Genomic DNA, 15924 nt, shown 5'->3' on the forward strand with positions numbered 1-15924 from the left:
TGTAGACAATACCACAAGGGGATCTGTATGGTGTGTTTATCTGTTTGTTACTCCAATTAGTTGTTTCAGCCATGTCACTATAATATTTATTATCCCCCTGCAGGACCCTGCATTGTGATATTGACCCCCTCAATTTTGCTACTTCGGCATATGAGCCCGAGGTGTTTTGCCTGGCGGGTATTTTAGCTAGGGGGTTATGAGCTGGGATTTTGGGTCGGAACTCTACTACAGTTTTGGAGACACATAATGGGGCTGTTCGTGTATTGGGTTTAGATAGGGCCGCTCCTGCTGTTTGGTTTGGTGGGGCCGATCGCAAGATAGGGGCTTCCTTTTACCGGGTTGGACACTAACACTGGGTGTAGAGTGTTTGTTATGTGTAGTTCCTCCCGTTTTGTAAAGTCCATCATGAATTTCTTAATAATAGATATATATCCCTTACCAGGCTTTCCATTTTCATCATGATTAAATTATTAAAATTCAAACATCTGGAGCATTCACCTGGACTATTCACAGCCTCCACAGTCCCCCCCAGCCCTTGTGATAAGATCTCACTTAATTCCCTTGATTCCCATTCCAACACTGAAAAGCGATTAGTACAAGTGATGCCCATTTCACATGCAATCACCTGCGAGGACCTGTCTATATTCCCAGTTGATATAGCTGGAAGTTCGGCATTAGCACTCATGTTTGCCCCTCTTAATGCCTCTGTAACATTTACCTCAATGGGGCTAGCAGGGTTAGACTGCATATCATCTACTGAGCACTTGGATTTTGATCTTTTAGAAAAAATAGCTAGGATCACTTTGCTCTTTATCTGCAGTAAACCGTCGACCAGGGGATCAGGGTTATCCACATTTCTTAAGGTAGGAGCCGTCAATAGAATGTCCTCACAATCTTCAACAATAGATTCGATGCTTGACATAACACCATTAGCGGCAGCATGTAGCGACTTTTTGACTTCTTCCTTTTTTTGTTGTAATGGCAAGGGCACCCCCCCCCCTCCATTACCTTCCTTTTACCCATGGCTAGCTACAACTTTCCCTGGTAAATGGGATAATATCCAACAACTCGAAGGTGGCCCAACACCATCTTGTGTATCAGGGAACAGTCAACTTGACGAATGAGCACAGTACCTTTTTTTTTTTTATATGGGTGGTTCAAGTTCTCACATGTAAGGGGCGGGGCCCTGCCCTGCCTCGATCTGCCTAGGACGGCTGCAGACGGCCCCACCCTTGTCCCGGTCTTCTCCCGGCGCGCTCCCGTGCGCGTACCGTGGGACGAGGTTCCAAGGGATCCTTTATGCGCCTCCTGGTGCTTCCGTGTGATGTCTGCGGCGTCCTGGCCTCTAGTGGGGCTGCTGGGAGGTGTAGTCACAGGAGTGGAAGGGGCCCGGCGGAGCCAAGCCTGGCCGGAGGAGGGAGCGGAGTAAAGCCTGACCCACAGGTGCTGCTACAGGAATGCGGGGCTCGGCGGAGCCAAGCCCGGCCAAGATGATGAAGCAGGGCAATGCCCGGCCCTCAGGAGCGAGTACAAGCAACAGGTAAAGTTCCCCCGGACTAAGCACCAAGGAAGCCTTTATGCGCGTCCTGGCGCTTCCGTGTGACGTCCACGGCGTCCTGGCCGCTAGTGGGGCTGCTGGGAGGTGTAGTCACAGGAGTGGAAGGGGCTCGGCGGAGCCAAGCGCGGCCGGAGGAGCGAGTGGAGCAAAGCCCGGCCCACAAGTGCTGCCACAGGAATGCGGGGCTCGGCGGGGCCAAGCCCAGCCAAGATGATGAAGCAGAGCAATGCCCGTGCCTCAGGAGTGAGTACAAGCAACAGGTAAAGTTCCCCCCGGACTCGGCACCAAGGGAGCCTTCATGCTCCTCCTGGTGCTTCCGTGTGACGTCCGCGGCGTCCTGGCCGCTAGTGGGGCTGCTGGGAGGTGTAGTCACAGGAGTGGAGGGGGCCCGGCGGAGCCAAGCCCGGCCGGAGGAGCGAGCGGAGCAAAGCCCGGCCCACAGGTGCTGCCACAGGAATGCGGGGCTCGGCGGAGCCAAGCCCGGCCAAGATGATGAAGCAGAGCAATGCCAGGTCCTCAGGAGCGAGTACAAGCAGCAGGTAAAGTTCCCCCCGGACTCAGCACCAAGTGAGCCTTTATGTGCCTCCTGGCGCTTCCGTGTGACGTCCGCAGTGCCCTGGCCGCTAGTGGGGCTGCTGGGAGATGTAGTCACAGGAGTGGAAGGGGCCCGGCGGTGCCAAGCCCGGCCGGAGGAGTAAGCGGAGCAAAGCCCGGCCCACAGGTGCTGCCACAGGAATGCGGGGCTCGGCGCAGCCAAGCCCGGCCAAGATGATGAAGCAGAGCAATGCCCGGCCCTCAGGAGCAAGTACAAGCAACAGGTAAAGTTCCCCTATTAGTTCTAAGTTCAGAAACTGTTCGACCTCCCCAACACCTCGTCTGAAGCCATACTGAGCTACAGATAAGATGTTCTTTTCTTCTACCCATTGCTCTAGGCTGGCCAACAGCATTCTTGCCATTACTTTAGAAGTAGAGTCAAGCAAAGGTATTGGGCAATAGCAATTGGCACTACTCCTATTCCACTTTTTGAAAATGGGGACTATCAGACTCTCTGCCCAAGTGGCAGGTACCACCCCATCAATTGTTGCATTAAAAAATTTGTCCACAACGGGTACCCAAAAATCCATATTAGATTTAAATATATCAATTGGGACTCCGTCGGGGCCAGCCGCTTTGCCACTAGCGCTATTCTTAAGGGCTGTTACAATTTCATCTTGACTGATACTCCCTATTTTGGTGTTTTTTAAGATTATGACAGATTTATCCTCTTTATTTAAAAAACCCTGATCAGTTTCATAAAAAATTGCTTCAAAGTGGATTAACCAATCCGCTGGGGTCACTACCATATCAATTTTTACTGATTGGACATCTTTAAAGAAAGGTTGATCCAATGTTTTCCAAAAAAGGGCCGAATCTTTAAGATCGGCAGCTTTGATCAGATTCTCCCAATCATTATCCCTAATCTCCGAGTTTCTTCGGGTAAGGGCTTCTTTATATGACTTCCGTAGGATACTGTCCTCCTCCATATTACGCCAGATGTTTTTATTGCAGACTTTAAATCTCTATTTAATCTAGAGCATTGATTATCAAACCATCTTGGGGAATGAGAAACATCTGTTTTAGGATTCTTTCGCAAATTATCAGAAATTGCAGTAGAAATACTTTAAAAAGCCTTAACTATGTCCATACTATTGGAGGAATTATCAGGGCAGGTTAAAACATGATCATTAATTTTTAATAGGATCCTATTTGTAAAAGCTTCTGGGTCAACGGCAGCCCATTTGATTGAGATCCCATTCTCGCCCTGTGTCTTTATATCCATAGCATGGGTACTTGCTTCCGGTTGTTTTAAAAAGGGAGATTTTAAGGTTATCAGCACAGGATGATGATCATTCAATAAACTTGGGGAGACAAAAAATTCAGCTATTAGGGACCGAAGGCTTATTGAGGTGATAAAGTGATCAATACATGAGGATGATCTTACTCCTTCAAAGGTGTAAATATTACCCCTATCCTCACGTCCGCTCCTTTTATAGCCCTACCTGCCTTTGAGGGGATAGCATTTGTTGAAATCGTCTTAAACCCGTTTACGATTAAATTATCTGTGAGCCAAGTCTCTTGTAATAAAACCACATCGCAGAGTTGGATGCTTGTAAGCCAATTTACATCCTGCAGTTTATGCCTAGCCCCAGCAACATTCCATGTCATTATATGGAGGCATTCGTTCTGATGATAGCTAGAAGGATCCGTCTCAACTTCTGTGACAGACCCTTTCTTGCAACTATCAGTGCTAGCCTCCCTAGCTTTAGTTATCTGACTCATACTCCTCCCTGCATAGTTTAATGTATCTAGCTGGGTAGGCAAGTTAATCGCAGGAGAAGAGGGAGACCGAACGATGATGTTCTCCAACAGTGGGGGACTTAGAGGTTGTAGTCAATCACAACCATCTAGACCGGACAATGTGGCAAATCTGTTAACTAGATTTAGAAAGGGTGGTCTCTTGGTAGGACCCTACAGTGCTCTCCGGTAAATCCGGTTGACCACCCTTTCCAAATAAAATAGCGTCTATAAAAAAACCCTAATGGCAAAAGTGAGATCTTACTGAAATGATCCTCTAAATTAATACTCCCTATACGGTCCAGCAGAAATCTCACAACCTGCTCGTTATTAAAGTTGGCAACTATGCAGTCCCCTCTCAAGTCCTTCCTAGAATGTCCTATCCAAGCATAACATCTAGCCATGATCATCTGATTACAGATGTTCTAATCCCAAACCCCGACATGCTCCAATTTAGTTGTGAGCCAGTACATAGTTTTGGCCATCAGCTGATCTGTAGTTTCTAACTGTCCTTCCTGTGAAACTGGGATATTCCGCAAGATCACTGCCAAAGGGGCAGCAGCTGGAGGAAGATGCAAGACCTGAGAGCCCTCCAAGGCTAGACTATTATCCACACCCTCAAACGTCTGCTGCGGTTTTCGACGCTGAGGCCCCGATATCAAGCTTGGTGCTTCATCACCCACAGTCCCCACACATGGACCACTTTCCTCCCCTTCCTGACTACAAAAGCTAGCCTGAGTAGGGCCACTAAGATTAACCCCTTGCTCAACCCTTTTAACACCCACATGCACTAAACCAACATCATGATTACCCACAACATCCTCATTCATCCCAGGTACCGACGATGTTGAGGGTATTTGCCTCGCTACGAGAGATTTAGGAGGAATGGAGTTCCCAAGTACCACGTTGCTTAGCTCATTAGATGTATTAACCATTAACCTATTTCTAGAGGCTAAAAAACCCTCTAGGTTAGAAAGGTAATTCATAACCTTCAGTTCAAAATCGGTTAATCCTTCCTCAATTTTAGAGAGCCTATGCATTATTGGAGACAGAGATGATGCAATTAAATTACCCAATTTGGACCACATAACATCATTGACTTTGTCAGGGGAATCGCCTCGAAGATCTAAAGTCGAGTCCGGTGGCAAACTTGGCTGTGAAAACACCGTTGTTAGAGATGGCGATGCTACAGTTTCTCCATTTTTATTAATCTTTTTAATTTTTGCCAGTTTGTCTCTGTGGGCCCCCTCCCCGCTTCCTCTTTTGTGAAGAGTCTGAGGGTACGGCAGAGGAGTTAGTTTTACCATGAGGTCCAGATCTTGTAGCAATACTTGGGGGTGGACTGCTTCGGGTATTTACAGTAACCGTCTCAACCAGTTCAACAGATGGCGTAATATTATGTGTTCCCTGTCCGCCTTGTTTTTCCGATGGTTCATTTTGAGACAATCCAGGGTCACTTACTATGACGGGAGAATCAGGAACTGCAACCAAGGAGCAATCAGGGGTACGAGCACAAGCCAGGGCGCCCAGAGAGGATCGTTTAGCTGTTTGTAGATCAAGAGACTCACGACGCTCTGTCAGTGCTATCTCCTGAGCAAGGACAGAGATGGCTCTAATTAAAAACTGATCCAAAGTCCCCACCACGCTGCCAGAGGGCTGTGCAGATCTTCCCTTGCCCTCACGCCAATTCATCCTCACTAAGCTTCTGAAATGATGGGAGGTCAAAAAAACAACTTAATAAATTCCACCTTCCCAATTAATAACACTTTTCCCTAGACCAACCGTATGTCAAATTGAAATGACCTTCTGATTATGACTGGCTTTTGTGAGTGAGCCTGGCCTCATCCGGTCTCTAACGGGCTCAAACAGGCCCGCCCTTGGCCTGGCCCGCGCCCGCTAAGAGGGAGCCGCAAGCACCTTTATGCGCCTCCGGGTGCGAGAGAATGGCGGCGGCGCCTCCTGGCGGGGTAATCAGGCAAAGCAGTGTGGGCTCTGAAGTCCAGTAAAGCGGTTCCTGCGAAGCGGGAGCCGCGAGCACCTTTATGCACCTCCGGGTGCGAGAGAATGGCGGCGGCGCCTCTTGGCGCGGTAATCAGGCAAAGCAGCGTGGGCTCTAAAGTCCAGTAAATGTACTCACATAGAAATCTACATGCTAGTCAATCTTTTCTAAGTCTACACATATACTTTATGCACAGTAGCACTAGGGTTTCCTTACTCTTCATTTTCTTTTGAGAATCCCATTTTTCCTTGAACATGTTTAAATGTTTGGAAATATTGTGAAGCAAGTGGAAGAAGTAACATTTGAAAAACATGTTTCACTGTTGAGTAATCTCATCTATGCCATCTCTGAAATTCCTTCCTATTCCCACTCTGGAAATAAAATTTATTCCACCTCTTGTTAGAAGTGTATCTTAAATTGTTCCCCGAGTGGTGATCGGCAGAGAAAGTGTTTGTGGACAGTTACAAACTCACAAGTTTGCAGGCACACGTAAACTTTGTAAGGCAATAAAGCCCTTAAAATTTCTCTACATACCCACATAAAAATATTTATTCACATAGATATCTGTAAGTTTTTAAATCTTTTTCCAAGTGTACACATGTACTTTGTGCGCATTAGCACTTTGTCTTTCTTGGAATTGAGATAAATGTATGCCATATAGACCAGGCCATTACATAGCCATATTTGTGATGGATAGGTACACATATTTCCAAGATAAAATGCAATGTAGTTCTCTTTGAGTTACACATTTGTAATATAGTGCTTAATCTGAAAGGCACTTAGTGTTAAAGGAATAATGATAATATGGTACTCTTAATGATGGATAAATTAACATGAACTTTTTCAATACAACATGACGTGAGCATCGATGACACCATCAAGACCATGCACACAATCCACTCAGGCTCTCCGTCAGACCCATTCCCGCATCACGCCTTCAACAGAGCAAGCAGCTTCATCGCACCCCACCTGCGCAACGTCATCAATCTCTCCCTCGAGACCGCTACCTTCCCAGAGATCTGGAAGCACGCCGAGAACAACGACCTAATCAAATAAGCATTTGCAATGCAATAGGTCTCGCATTAGGAAAGTTTGAGCTATTGGTATTGTAAATGACAAATTTTGTATTCATGTGTTGGTTTTGAAAATAGCTAAATTAATAGCTTTGTCATTTACAATGGCAATAGTTTTAGCTTTCGCAAATGTGACACCTATAGCATTTGTAATGCAATATGTGCTGTATTTACGTGACTTAGATGTATTGAAATTACAAATAACAAAGGCATTTTTTTTTAAAAATAATTAATACTTAAATAAAAGTTATTGTAATTTATAATGGCAATAGCTTAAACTTGTGTAAATAACTTGTGAAGAATATGTTTGTGACATTTGTAACATTTGTAATAAAGCTTGAAACATGGAGAGAACATATTTGAACCAGTTGTTGTTGAATGGTTGCACAGATTGATGCTGTGTTAGCGCATAGTGATGTTGCGGTATCCCTGAGTGATGATGCATCAGGGGGGTGCTGAGTGATGCGGTGGTGATGTGATAGATAGAGTGAGTGCGATAGATAGATAGAGGGAGGGCAATAGATAAAGGGAGGGAGGGCAATAGATAGAATCAGGGAGGGTGATAGTGGGAGGGCGATAGACAGATAGATAGAGGGAGGGCGATAGATAGATATTTTATTTATTTATAAAGTTTTATATTGCGCGAACTGGACAATGAATAGAGTGAGGTTGATAGATAGAGTGAGGTCGATAGATAGATAGAGTGAGGGTGATAGATAGATAGAGGGCGATAGATAGAGTGAGGGCGATAGAGAGAGTGAGGGCGATAAATAGATAGATAGATAGAGTGAGGGCGATAGATAGATAGATAGATAGATAGATAGATAGATAGATAGATAGATAGAGGCAGGGCGATAGATAGATATTTTATTTATTTATAAAGTTTTATATTGCGCGAACTGGACAATGGATAGAGTGAGGTTGATAGATAGAGTGAGGTCGATAGATAGATAGAGTGAGGGTGATAGATAGATAGAGGGCGATAGATAGATAGAGGGCGATATATAGAGTGAGGGCGAAAGATAGATAGAGTGAAGGCGATAGACAGATAGAGTGAGGGCAACAGATCGATAGTGAGGGCAATAGATAGAGTGAGGGTGATAGATAGAGTGAGGGTGATAGATAGAGTGAGGGCGATAGAGTGAGAGAGAGAGATAGATAGATAGATAGAGTGAGGGCGATAGAGTGAGGCAGATAGATAGATAGATAGATAGATAGATAGATAGATAGATAGATAGAGTGAGGTTGATGGAGAGAGGGGTGTGTAGAGAGAGAGGTGTAGAGATAGAGAGGGGTGTAGAGATAGGGGTGTAGAGAGAGAGAGGGGTGTAGAGAGAGAGGGGTGTACAGAGAGTGGGGTATAGAGAGAGGGCTGTAGAGAGAGTGGGGTGCAGAGAGAGTAGGGTGCAGAGAGAGTGGGGTGCAGAGAGAGTGTGGTGCAGATAGAGTGTGGTGCAGATAGAGTGTGGTGCAGATAGAGTGTGGTGCAGAGAGAGTGTGGTGCAGAGAGAGTGTGGTGCAGAGAGAGTGTGGTGCAGAGAGAGTGGGGTGCATAGAGAGGGCTGTAGAGGAAGGGGTGTAGAGAGAGGGGTGCAGAGAGAGGGGTGCAGAGAGAGGGGTGTAGAGAGGGGGTGTAGAGAGAGGGGTGTAGAGAGAGAGGGGTGTAGAAAGAGGGTATAGAGAGAGAGTGGTGTAGAGATAGGGGGGTGTAGAGAGAGAAGGGTGTAGAGAGAAAGGGGTGTAGAGAGAAAGGGGTGTAGAGAGAGGGGGCAGAGAGGCGAGCAGAGAGAGAGGGGGTGTAGAGAGAGAGGGGTGTAGAGAGAGAGAGGGGTGTAGAGAGAGAGGGTGTAGAGAGAGAGAGAGGGGTGTAGAGAGAGAGAGAGGGGGGTGTAGAGAGAGAGGGGTGTAAAGAGAGAGGGTGTAGACAGAGGGGTGTAGAGAGAGGGGTGTAGAGAGCTGTGCCCCTGGGTGTCAATTTGACACTAAAAAGGGTGATAACAGTGAGTCAGGGGGTGGTGGGGCATTCAAAGGTTATGGAGCAGACACAAGGGAAAAAATCTCATACTGTGGGTCAATGTGACACTAAGAAGGGTGCTAACATTGGGCCCTGGGGGTCAATGACACACTAAGAAGTTTGCTAACAGTGGGTCATGGGGGGGGGGGGCGGGGTATTCAAAGGATTGAAGCAGACATCCTTATAAAAGTGATAAAAATAGCACGTATCACTGGCGTCAATTTATATTTAAATCAAGATAAGGAAAACTGACAAGTGTGTAATACGTCCCGTGTTCAGTTTGCACACCTAATCATTAATAATAATAATATGTGTAGTGCTTGCTCTCATAACACTACCAGTAGTAGCGGTCACTGTTGCCCAAAATAATGGTACTTCTTTTATAGGCTTGAGGGAGATGAAAGGCAGAGCAAGAGTAGGGAGGATACATATGAACCCAAGACGTGCAGGTTGCACACTGATTTCAGTAGTGAGCTCTTAACGCGCTGAGCTAGATTTTGAGCCATTGGGCTTCCCTGCTCCATCATTTGAAGCGAGTTAAGCTGGATGCTTTCCATGTTATGTGCGTACGAGTAGATTTGCACTGCCTGTAACTACTGCATGAATAGGGATGCTGCTCGTCCCTTTCAAGCTGTTTGCGCTTGTTTTAAACACTTTACGTTCGTATGAGCTGATTTGCACGGTCCGTACCTTTCGTCCGCCTTATTAATAAGAAAAAAGCAGGTATGGCATTACGTGTCCTAGCGCATATACAGACAAACATGCAGAAATAATGAGTGCATGCAATAATAGCACATTAAAGGTAAACGGTTGGCTTTGCCGACAAAGAGAAGCGCTGTCACGCTGTTCCCATCCCAACTCCCAGTGGCTGGCGAGTTAAGAGGTGAAGGGGAGGAGGAGGGCATTGACTAATGGCAGCAAATGGGTCCGCGCTATATAAAAACGCATAAAATAAATAAATAAAAGGAAGGTAGTGATTCCTAATGGTGAGTGTAGGAGGGAGCCTTGTGACAGATGTTGAGAGCCTTAAAAAGCTGAATTGATTTGGGTAGGCAAAGATTTAAGTGGAAACGTATTTAAGAGTATGTGCGGAAGGGAATGAGATAACAAGCTCTGATGCTCTGAAGTCTGATGCCTAGGCACAGACAAATGGTGGTGCACGATGTGCACGAGGGGGGAGGGGGAGCGGCAGCCTTTGATGTCTGATGCCGAGGCACAGACAAATGGTGGTGTGTTATGTGGCTGACGTGCACGCGCCTGTCTCACATGAACTGTATGGGATCCGCAGCCGTTTTGGTAGACTTTTCTTTTCCACTTACTATAATTCTCGCCAGCAATGCGCAAGCGCATTGGCAGGCGAGACCTAAAAACCTAAGGCAGACCCAAGAGACCTCAAGATCTTCCGGCCCATCTCTCTGCTCCCCTTCCCAGCCAAGGTCATCGAGAAAGCCGTCAACAGGCAGCTAACCCGATACCTCGAAGAAAACAGAATCCGGACCCTTCCCAGTCAGGGTTCCGCAGCAACCACAGCACAGAGACTGCCCTCATCGCCGCCACCGACGACATCAGGACCCTGCTGGACAATGGCGAGACCACAGCACTCATCCTCCTAGACCTTTCTGCCGCCTTCGACACCGTCTGCCATCGCACACTACGCGCACGCCTCCACGCCGCAGGGATCCAAGACAAGGCTCTGGATTGGATCACCTCCTTCCTCTCCTGCAGAACCCAGAGCGTCCGCCTCCCCCATTCCATTCCAAAGCCTCCGAGATCATCTGCGGTGTACCCCAGGGATCCTCCCTCAGCCCGACGCTGTTCAACATTTACATGGTTCCGCTCGCACACGTAGCACGACCTCAACATAATCTCCTACGCCGACGACACTCAGCTGATCCTCTCCCTCACCAAGGACCCCATCACCGCCAAAGCCAACCTCCACGAAGGAATGAAGGCCGTCACCGACTGGATGAAGACCAGCCGTCTGAAGCTGAACTCGGACAAGACGGAGGTCCTCATCCTCAGCTCCAACCCTTCAGCTGGGACGACTCCTGGTGGTTGACGGCACTGGGGGCAGCCCCGACACCCACGGACCACGCACGCAAGCTGGGAATCATCCACCACTCAACGCTGTCAATGACCAAGCAAGTCAACGCCAGCTCCTCCTCCTGCTTCAACACCCTCTGCATGCTCTGCAAGATCTACGGATGGATCCCGACAGATGCAAGAAAGACAGTCACCCAGGCCCTCGTCAGCAGCAGACTCGATTACGGAAACGCCCTCTACATGGGAGCCCCGACCAAGCTCATCAAATGACTACAACGTATCCAAAATGCCTCAGCACAACTGATCCTTGACGTACCACGCAACGGTCACATCACTCCCCACCTGAGAAACCTGCACTGGCTCCCCGTCAACAAGAGGATATCCTTCAAGCTCCTCATCCACGCACACAAGGCACTCCACAAGACCGGCCTCAACAGACGGCTCTCCTTCTACTACCTTAACCACCAGCTCCGCTCAGCCGACCTCTCACTCGCCATCATCCCGCGCATCCAAAGAACAACCACCGGTGAGAGACCCGTCTCCCACCTCGCCGCCAAGACATGGAATACCCTCCCACCGAACCTACGACAGACCCAAGACCTGCTGACCTTCAGGAGGGTACTTAAGACCTGGTTGTTCGATCAGTAGCGCCCCCCCAGCGCCTTCAGACCCTCACAGGTATGTAGTACGCATTACAAATGATTGATTGATTGATTGATTGATGTGACTCTGTGATAGAAGAAGCACACATGTCCAAAATGCACCAAAATGTGGTCCTCATTGTGTTGGATAAAAACACACAATTGTGACACACATCTTTATACAATCCTCATTGTGATGGGAAAAACACTAATCTCTGTAATAGGCAGCATAATATTTCTTGTGATAGATAAAGGCACACAAACCTGTTGTACAGAATTTAATATGGTTCTTAGTTACACCACTGCCTATCGGACCATAGGTCACATTTAAATAGGAGCTATTGTAAAGCACCAAAGAGCACAATCTTGTGACACACAGTATGAAATGGTTTTCAGTGTCCAGAACAAACGTTCATATGCTTGAAACATATAAAGTCGTGGCAGTGTGTATTACACGTTTAAAATATCAACACAAAACTGTAACATGCGTCATGATGTGCTCCTTTTTGCAATGGATAAAAGCTCACATGCTATACACATGGTCACATGAATTGCATAACACGATGCAGTCTTCATTGTGATGGATGAAAATATGTGTGAGATGTTGTTTTCAGAGTGAGGTGTTATAGCGCAGAGTTAAAACACGCACTGTGATGTAATTCATATTCATTGACAACAGAGGGGACCAGTCTCTCACAGGAATGCACATGCAATGAGGAACAGGTTTGTTTCTATTAGGTATCTTAAGACATCTAGTGCTTGATGCACATGATGAACTCAAATGAATTTGTAGCTGTGTCACAGGGTCGAGGATGACTTATTGGAGGAGATTCCATACTCCCCGGTGACTAGGGTGAATGAGGCACTCTTCCTCTGTGTGCAGGCTTTTTCTCCGGTCTGTCCCTTTAAGGAACAAGACTCTGACACCCAAGAAGAAGGCGGTCAGCAAGTCCGGATGACGTCTCTGCCCCTTACCAATGGGAAGAGAGAGCCCCGCTGATGAAAGCGGAAATGGATGTTGGAACGGATGCTGAGGAAGAAGTGAGACCTGAAGAACGCAGAGAGAGCCAGGTGAACCAGAGCGCTTGGAGGAGAAATGGGACCTCATCGCCTGCAACAAGTGGGGAAGTAACCCCTGCAGAGGAGGAGTCGCCAGGAGGCCAACCGTTTCACGCTTCGCTCTGCCACGCTCTAGGAGGAATGTGACTGAACAAGATACAGTCCGGCTGCGGGCTGCTCACGGGCACTGGGCTGGAAGGCAGCAAAGTAAGTAGAGGGCACACCTCTGCTAAACCGATGGGTTAACCGGACTACACTTGGTGGTGGTGGCTTCTTTGAGTGTGGTGATAGTCCCTGCACTGGCCCTCTACACTTCTACATATTGTCGATGTCCCGACGTTCACCGGTGGTTTTCTTATTTTCTTACCGAGGGACATACAAGTCCATGACTGACCTGGTGGCCTCATAAGAGGAAGAACGGAAGCAGTATTCATACCTAACCTCTACTAGCTGTGTAAACAGATGCACTAGGACTTGAAAAATAAAAACATATTCAAACCATACCTAATAAAAGGGATAAAAGAACCAAGTCGCACGTTGATTCCTACCGGGGCTTAACCCCTTCCTTGACAACCCGGTGACAAAAATATAATGTAATATAATCCTATTTGTGATTGAAAGAAGTTTATTCTTGGCAACAGTAGTTTAGATAATAGCACAACTTTGCAACAGACCCAGTGGCATGGTCATTGCTGTGATGGGAAAAAGCTAAGATATGTAATACACAACATTACACGGTCCTCGTTGTGATGAATAGCAAAAACCATTAGTGACACACACTACAATGTGATCCCAAGTAAAATAATAGTAGCACACTTATATAACACAAAAAAAAACCTGTAACACTCAAAACTAAGGTCATTATGCAGGAAATGAGCAATCTACTGGCATGATTGGGATTGTGACCCTGATGTGATACAAATAGCAACATACCTTAAGGCTTCTAGATCCTCTTCAATTCACAATACAAAGTGCTATATTTATTGTCATTGATTATTAGTGTGCTTGGATTACACGAGCATGCTGTTTTTTTAATTTGCAAAGGTTCTCTTGATTATTCTTAATATGCTTCTGCAGTAGCAGTATTTCATTATTTCTCATTTTCTTTTGAGAACATAATTTTTTCTTGAATAAGCATAAATGTAAAAAAAATGTGAACTATGTAGAATCAAGTAGAAGTAGTTAAATATTTCCTTTCTGCATGCATATTTGCCTGTTGAGTGATCCCTTCATCTATGCCATCTCCAATTTTTATTCTGATTCCTTCCGCTTCCCACTCTGAAACCCCATTATTCCGGCACTTATTAGAAGTGAATCTCAGATTGTTCCCTGGGTGGGAATGGGCTGAAGAAATGTTTGTGGACAGTTACAAAGTAACACATTTGCAGGCACACAAGTACTTTGCAGAGCACTAAAGCCCATGAAGATCACTATCCACACACACACAAATATTTACTCACATACAATAGTCGTCTTTTTCAAATTGTAGATGTATATTTGTGCATATTAGCCCTTGGGCTATTCAGTACTGGAGATAAATGCTTTTCTCTTGACCAGGCCTATATATAGCCGTCATTGTGATGGATAAGTGTCCACATTTCTATGATACAATACAATGTAATTTTATTTAGTTCCATAAGATCCATAAGATCATACACATTGGTAATATACAGCATTATGTTATAGGAGCTTTCTGTTAAAGTAATAAGTGATAATACTAAATCACATTAATGTGGTACTTTTTACGATGTCTAAAATAACATGAACCTGTTCAGTACAACATGATATTACTGCGATAGAAGCAGCACACATGTCTAGAATGGGCCAAAATGTGGTCCTCACTGCGTTTGATAAAAGACACAATTGTGACACACATCTTGATACGGTCCTCATTGTGATGAATAAAAGCACTTACCTCTGTAATAGGCTCCATAATAGTTCCTGTGTCAGATAAAGGCACACAACATTAGCCCTAGGGCCTTTTTGTGATGGAGATAAATTCATGTCCTATGTAACAGGTCTGTATAGAGCCATAATTGTGATGGATAAGTGGATAAGTACACACATTTCCAAGATAAAATACAATGTAGTTTTTTTAAGCTACCCAAGATGATGCACCCTACAAAAACACAGCATAATGTTAAAGCAGCTTACTGTTAAAGGAGCTTTCTGTTAAAGGAATATGCAATAACACTAAATCACATTAATGTAGTGTTTTAATGATAGCTACATTAACATGAACTTGATCAATGCAACATGGTATGACTCTGTGATAGAAGAAGCACACAAGCCTAAAATACACTAAAATGTGGTCCTCATTGTGTTGGATAAAAACACACAATTGTGACACAAAACTTGATATGGTCCTCCTTGTGATGGAGAAAAAAAACAACCATAGTAATAGGCAGCATATTTCCTCTGGCAGACAAAGGCACTCAAACCTGTCTCACACAATTTAATATGGTCCTCAGTTTAACCCTTAAAGTGAACATAGGCTGAGGGAGAGGGGGGTGAATACCACTGAGGAGTTGCCTGCGGGGTGCATGACATGAGACCTGGCCTGTATTCCTCACGAGTCTCGTAATATGCTGCTCAATATGCTACATGTACTTCCTTGTTTTCAGATGTTGTCCTATTCCGTGATGCGCCATAATGAGTCAGTCGATCCGTATACAACTGTTTTTAATGATGCCTGCGTGGGGGGTTTTGTGTTTTGTATTTTACAAAATTGGAAATAAAGTTTAAAAAACAAAAAGAAAAAGTGAACATAGGAGCATAATCTCAAAATCTCAACACAATTCTGTAACATGCGCCATGATGTGCCCTTTTACTGCAATACATAAAAGCTCACATGCTATACACATGGTCACATGAATATTCACCTACCATGATGTAGTCCTCATTCTGATGGATAAAAACATGCACTTGATTTTTTTCTTTCAGAGTGCAGTGTAATAGCACACAGAGTTAAAACCTGCAGTGTGATGCTGTAATGAGTTTGATGGACTACAATTCATAAACAATTCATATTTACCGACAACATAGGGAACCAGTCTCTCACTGGAATGCAGTCTTAATGAGGAACAGGTCTGTTTCTATGAAGTATCTTAAGGCAGCCTTATGATGGTATGCAAGCACATCACAAATTCTCATCAATGAATTACAAATGAAGAGGTAAACCATCAGGCAGTTTTAGTGCACTG

The sequence above is a fragment of the Lissotriton helveticus genome, chromosome 4_1, assembly GCF_964261635.1.
Source record: "Lissotriton helveticus chromosome 4_1, aLisHel1.1, whole genome shotgun sequence".
Classification (NCBI taxonomy): Eukaryota; Metazoa; Chordata; class Amphibia; order Caudata; family Salamandridae; genus Lissotriton; species Lissotriton helveticus.